The sequence below is a fragment of the Aptenodytes forsteri genome, unplaced genomic scaffold (assembly GCF_000699145.1).
Source record: "Aptenodytes forsteri isolate BGI_AS27 unplaced genomic scaffold, ASM69914v1 Scaffold46, whole genome shotgun sequence".
Taxonomy (NCBI): Eukaryota; Metazoa; Chordata; class Aves; order Sphenisciformes; family Spheniscidae; genus Aptenodytes; species Aptenodytes forsteri.
The window spans coordinates 1803470-1810786 of record NW_008794774.1 but is presented as its reverse complement, the minus strand read 5'-3'; positions in this window follow the sequence as shown (position 1 = coordinate 1810786).

The following is a 7317-nucleotide window of genomic DNA, read 5'->3' as shown; positions in this document are numbered from 1 at the left end:
TTTAATGTGAAGAGCTGCAAACATCACTCAGGATCTAGAGAACTCGCCTCCTGTGAGGCAGTGGAGGGATCAGTCCATTTACCTCAGCTACTGAAACATTACGGTTTGTTTTGATGTTTACTGGCCTTGCTGTGACTAAGTGGAATATTGGGTACGTTAGATTCAGTTAGGATCAGAGTCCAATATCATGTCTATGATATTGAGTCAGGATACAATCCCTTTTCAGGGCAGTATTTATGCACGTAGTGTTTGCTCATGATTTGTTTCATTGCAGATCCATTAATAAGCCATAGTTCACATCACTTCCACTGATTAACTGCAAAGTGATGGCACAGGAGTAGACACCATTGTATGTGTGTGCAGTTGGATATTGCTACAGAAAAGTAGCATACCTGTTCTGTATGCTGGTATTTTACTCTCTAACGTAGACATTACTTCCAACATAATTTCACAGTCCTCCATTCCCTCTTTTCTATAATATGTTTTTAAATGTGCATAATTTCCAAGGGATTTCAGTGTTTAAGGCCTCCTGGGTATCACTGTGAGGAAAAGGTAGGAACCACTGAGGGTGACAGCAACAATTATTTAGTTAAAGAACTACTTAAGAGGAAACAAAATATGAAGCAGGACAGTGTGTCAGCAGATTTTTTTTTTAACTGTACCTCTGTAATAAAAGTTGTAGGACATTGAAACTATGATAGAATTGCAGAAGTAATTTAATATTTAAAGAACTGGGAATGTGAGTGATAATACCATATACCAACGATTTCTATGTGAGAATCAGGATTGTAGGAATTACTGTAATCAGTTTGATCATGATGCGTTGCTTTAAACTTTCCCTAATAAGTTTGTGAATGAGATTTCATATTTGTAAATTTATTCCCGTGGTAATTCTGTGCAGTGATCTGGATTACCATTACACAAATGGATTTTAAGTGTGAGGATTGGGTATCAGCATAAGTTTTTTATTTTTTTTTTTTTCTCAAGGAACTTCAAGAAGTCTTGTCTCCACCTATTGGGAGAGGTTTAGAAAAAAGCAGATAGCAGAACATTTGTTTGAACTCATTTGAGAAAGGCTTGCATTTCAGTTAGCATTTATCTGTTGCTGGATACTAAATTCAATTCCAAATCAGATGGCTGTTTGGACTATTGAATAGATGTGCTTATTTGAGATCTCAACTGCAGAAATAAAGGCAGCTTTATAGATAAAAATGAACAAATTGATTACACCAATACATTTCAATACATTCCTGAATCCACAGACAAGGTGTAGAGTGAACTCTATGTAGATAAATTCAAGCCATCCTCCAAAATTCGTTGTAAGGTTTGGTACTTCAATAAATGAGCATACATCTTTGTCCTAGAACTCAAGCAGTATCTGGCACAAAGACTGATAGAAGTTTGGACTGGAAATTTGGGGCTTCCATTACACCATTTCAAATAAAATTGTTTGATGTGGAAGTGTCTGTGTGATAGTACAATAGTTGTGACATTACTAAATTAATGTATCTGGAATTATATTTTGGGCTTTTTAGATATGCTAAAAAACCCCAAAACATGAGAAAAGAAGAGGTGAATTAGCTAAAATGTAAAAATAGTGAATCACATTTATTTGATATTTAAAGGACCTGACTTGCAAAAAATAGAAGTAATGCTTGAAGCAGATTTTTTATTTTTGGTTCCAGAGTCTTTAAAAAATGAAGAGGCAATAGTCACATGATTTGTGGAGGTAGTCCTGGGTTCCACAGTGGTAATTAGTAGAAAATGACTTGTGTGATGGAAAATTTCTAACGTAGGGCAAGGTAACAGCATGCAGACTGTGGACATCAAAAAGCATGATAGACTCATCTACAGGTAACTGAACAAGATCATCTTTTTGGATTTTATATTCTGTTTAAGACACAAAGCATATCTACTTTTTTCTTCCCCCTTGTCTTTTAACCTGTGACCTGCATGTATCTGTTTATACAAGCATCTTTAACCTTGTGCTGGCAGCAGTGATGGATCTATTATATGGCAGAGACTAGGGCTGAGAAATTCTGGTTCTGGATGTCAAGGGGTTAGAGATTGCTTGGAACACATCCTTCCATTTTTTCCCTTAATCCAATTGTTTCTGTTATTCTAATAAATAAATAAATAAATAAATCTCCTGTCAATAGTGTATCTTCTAGCACCTGAGGTGAGGAAGCAACACAAACTAACACATCATCATCTCAACAGCTGAATCAGTTTCTTCAGTAGAAAACCTCTTTTAAAATTGATGGCGTGCTGCAGCATGCAGAGTAGTAAGGAATGGAAATATTTATAGTTTTTTTTCCTGACTTCTGACCCTTGAAATTAAAAGCAATTTCCCCACCCCCGCAGTTGCTGTTAACCCTCAGGAAAAATGAGTTGCTTTTTTTGGCAGAAATTGGTTTTAACAACGTTAAGATGATGCAGCTGTCTTTAAAATACAGTAATATACATAAGAGAGTCTGAGACATTAGCCCAAACTTAGACATGCCCTCAAAATTTGTTTGCCCTTTTTACATATGCTGCTAAAGTTATGCAGAAAATCCATATAGTGTATAGCTTTCTTTACACTTTTTTGTTTTCTTTTACACCAAAGAAGTACAGTTGGAAAGTGTTTTGAAAAAGTTTTCTGTTGACTAACGACAAGGTCCCTAAGTCATTCGCAACTGTATACTTCAAATGAGGCTTTTCAGAATATTGAAAAATTGGTTACAGATGACTGCACACCCTGACAGTTGAAAATAAAACTCCCATACCAGTCATAACTAGAAATTCAATTTAGCTTATGCACAGTGAGAGCAACAAAACATAGTTTCTTTCCAAAGAGGTGACAGTGCAGTCAGAACTTCTACAGCTGCCTTTCATGCACTGATAATTAAAAAAAATCAAAACAAAATCCCTAACTGGAAAATACACACTCCCTTTATAATCACCTATTTCAAAGCTGTAATTGAGCATTTCATTATAAAGATGCTAATCAATCCAGAACAATACTCCTGAGACAGCACACACATCCAGAGATATAACGGCTATAATAGAAAAGCTGCAGAAACTTTACTGGGTTATGATTAGTTGCTCAAGCATTTCTTCTGGGAAAGATGAAACTCCCACAAGGCGTTTTGCAGTGTTCCATGTAGAACTTCAAGCTCATCTTCTAGGCTTTAGATATATTGAAAAAATACTTTGTCATCAGTATAAATAAACAGAATGCATTAATTTAAAAATAAATAAATCAGCTTTCTTGCATCTAGGCAGATTCTTAGGTAAAACAAATGACTGTGAGTAAAGAAAGCCAAAAGAGGAATTGTCTGTCTAGATTATGTGGGTTTTTTTTTTTTAAATAATTTCTAAAGTATCATTATTTGCAGCTCCCTCTAAAATCTTCTATTGAGATTTAACTTTGTGGAACAGTGCTAACACTCCAGCAGGAATGGTTGAGTCCTGAGTAACCACTGCCATTTACAGCAGTGGTTATGTACTGCTTTTCATAGTGTAATGTGCACAGCTTTGGGCTTTCCTCAGAAGACTGGCAACCACAACATTGTGGCTGTTGAGACAGTGCTTCGTGTGGAATTTGGGTATCTCTTGTCACGTGGGTGGCATCTTCCTGGAGAGGGAGCACAGTAACTTTTATCTGCCTGTGTTTGGGAAGCAGTGTTGCGGTAACATGGAAGCCAATGGTGCTAATACAGAGAATTCCATAAAATTACACAGCACGTGTCCTCCAAGTATTATAAATAGTTTTATTTCATGTTCTGATAAGAGAATTAATGTAAGCTGAGTCTTCAAAAGTTTTGAAATATTTTAGTGGGACTGTCTGAAGGCTTAAAGTTACTGTGTACTTTCTTACAGGATACTGGCTTTTGTGATCACAGCATATGGTATTTTGTACTTTGTTATCTGGTTCAAAGCACCAGGGTAAAATTCTAAAATGTTTTTTGATAGCCACCTACATGAACTCTTAATATTTCATTAGTTCTGGTTAAATAGAAAGAAGTGTGTAGTTGAAGGTTAGGCTCTTTCTTTAGTGTGAATGTCATAGCAGTATGTTTACAGACTACTACTTTCCAGCTAGAAATGAGAAAGCAGAAAGCAGAGGGAAAAAACAGAAGTCCTGGAAGTCTTTGTGTATGAGGCATGTGTCTGGAAGGCAGATAGGTTGTCTCTTCTAACTTTTGATACAGATTTGAACTCTGCCAGTCTGTCCTTTTTGTGGTGTTGTGTGTGTGTGTGCGCAGGTGTGTATATTCTTAAACCTTCTTGCTGTGCAGAGGTAGTGCTTTGCTGGTGGTTAAATGCATTGCTTTGTCTCATATCTCTATTTTTTTATTCCTTCTGATGCTCAGATTATCAAAGACTGAAACTCTGAATGACAGAGCGCTCTAATCTAAAACACCATCTTTTGTGTTTTCTCAGCTATGTGTTTTTTATAAAAGGTGACAAACATAATTAGGATAATAACCTCCCTTTTCTGTCCTATCTTCAGTCCAGTTTCTTTCTTATGCCTTTTGACTGTTCATTTAGAAGGCAATCAATGGTGCCTGCAGTTTGGTTATTTCACCAATTTGATCTTTTGTAATATTTTTTTCTCTGATTTGTCTTGCTAATTTAAGAAGGAAGATATAACATTGCCTGTTTCAGAAACTGTGTTGCATTCATAACTAGTGAGAGAGGTGATTTGAGTGTATAAATATAAACCAATAGCATGTAGGAAGTTCTTTAGCAGGATGGAACTACTCCAGTATATGGGGAGGAAAACAATTCTTGCTAAATACGGCATCACCTGTATAATATTCTTATGGACATGCATACCCTGTCCATGTCACAATGTGCTATTGGTATCTATGTTACAGCAGTAGTTCCATAGCTCTATACAGTACAGTTCAAATTTATTCTTTCTCATACCCTTTATGAAAATAGCATTCATTTTGGTGGGTAGCACATATTCTTACTTTCTTACTGAGAACTGACCAAAAGAGGCTACAAAAGACGCTGAAGATTACTCAGTGTCAATATGCAATTGACAGTTATGTTAGAAATCGGCACCCTGTTGCTAAGGCCAGCATGTTTGGAAGAAAGTAAAGTCACAGTTAGTTTTTCTTTAATATCAGCACAAAAAGATGAGTACTTGGGAAGCTGTTGCAGGACTTAATTTGAAAAGTACTTGCTGAAATGTTTCCTGAGAAGGATGTAAAAACAGTGAAGAATATATGGAATACACATAATGCATTTTAGTCTATTCTAACAGTCTATAACAGAGTTGTAAGAGGATGAACCACAGGTCTAACAGGGATTTCTTTTTATTATCACATTCTTGTAGCTAAGACATTTGAGTGCCAAGTTGCCTGGACAAAAGAATGAAAGCTCTGGGTATAGAAACTGCACCACTTCAAAGCAGAGAAAATCTTAACCTCAAAAATGAGAAATGACTGCATGTGTACTGATTAATGCTTTGCACAGTCTCCGATTGTTAGATTGTCAAAACAGTAATAGGTTTTACAATGGAAATCTTTTGTTGTTGTTCTCAGTTTGCTTTCACCAAATCAAATACAAGAGGTCTGTGGGGATATAAGCTTTCTGCTTCTCACTCTCCATTTGAAGGGGGTTGAGGTATAGGTTCTATGAAGCACCTGAAGTGGACTTGAAGTGGCCATTCTAAGCCACTCATTTCTACTAATTACAGATAAAGGTATAGTTTTTAATATGGTCTGTAAAGAAAAACACATTTTGAACCATGCTGTCTGACCCTGCTGATGATTTTAAAATTTTATTTGGTATCAAAACTGGCTTGTCAACATTAGAACATTAGTTTGGTATCTAGAAGTGTACCAAGTGGTACTTTCCTTAATAAGGAAGCTTCCAACAATAAAATGTTTGTAGGTTTTTGTTGACTTTTAAGTCTTTTTCAGAGTTCATACCATTACTTTTACTTTTTTTTTGAGTGTAATAAAAAATATTGTGTGTTACAAAGATATTTTGTAGTTCTCATCTTTTTTCCAAAAGAGGAACTGTGGACAACTGTGTGCCGTTCTGCCATATCTTAGTATGGGAAATGCATAGTGCTTTTATTGCTTCAGGAAGTTTTTGTACTTTATTATCAAATCATTTTATAATGCCAACTACTTTTGAAAAATAACCGTTTCAGCTCTCCATCTCTTCCTCTAATATGATTGTATTGCCATCAGCAACTTTATAATAAAGTGCAGTCAGGCTAAACTAGCTGCAGCTGGATTACTGTCCTGTGTGTACTGCAAATTCACTGTCTCAGTCAGTCATGCTTCAGTCTGATTAGGCAAGTATATTGGATAGTATTGAAACAAAACTATAAAGTGAAAAGGAAAAAGAAAAGCCATAAAGGAAGAAATTGCAGAGTAATATAATAGATAAAAGATGCCTTGCAATGTTGAAGTCAGGTTTGACTTGTTAGCTCCAGACTTGCAAATATATTTCTAGCTTTATTTTAGTATCTGCAGTACCCAGTATGCTTCAACTGCACCTGATTCTAAAGGCGAGGCTCAACCTGAGTGTTTCACAATTTCCATGCTGAAAAGAGACAGAAGAGGCAAAATTCTTCTGAAACAGAGGTGGCTCTTTAGATGTAAGCAATGTTAGCAAACCTGTGTCGTGTGCATAGCAGTGGAGCTGTAGGATCATTCTCATTGCTAGGTTGTCCAAATACCTAGCTCTGGGAGGAAGCAAGCCACTAAAAGATGCTGACTCTGATGGTAACTGTGGTCCCAGAATTCAGCTGCTCATCATGCAGTCTAGCTGTTCTCCTTAGGAGTTGTACTTTTCTTTAGGACTTCTGGGAGCATCTGCTTGAAGGCTGGTTTTGGAGCCCACTCCTGGGAGTGTCTGATGAGTATGTGCTGTATGGCCTGTTGGCTTTATGAACATTTTGGTATGTGGCTCACACGCTCATAAGTTTAGTCTATCCTAAAAGGTGGTAGCTGCACAGCTCCAGTGTTGTTCAAGTAGTGCCATGGACAGCAAAAGAAGACTTTAACAAACTATGGCAAATAGCCTGGTAGAAGTGATTTGCTTTTTCGTTTTTTGTTCTTTTGAGACAAAAGACAAAGGCAAAAATCAGTCTGTAAAAGTTTCTGCATAAAACTAGTCATTGTATTTGTTCTTAAACCAGACTTTGGAGGTAAACAATTCATAGAATCGTAGAATCGTTTAGGTTGGAAAAGACCTTTAAGATCATCAAGTCCAACGGTTAACCTAACGCTGCCAAGTCCACCACTAAACCATGTCCCTAAGCACCACATCTACACATCTTTTTAAATACCTCCAGGGATGGTG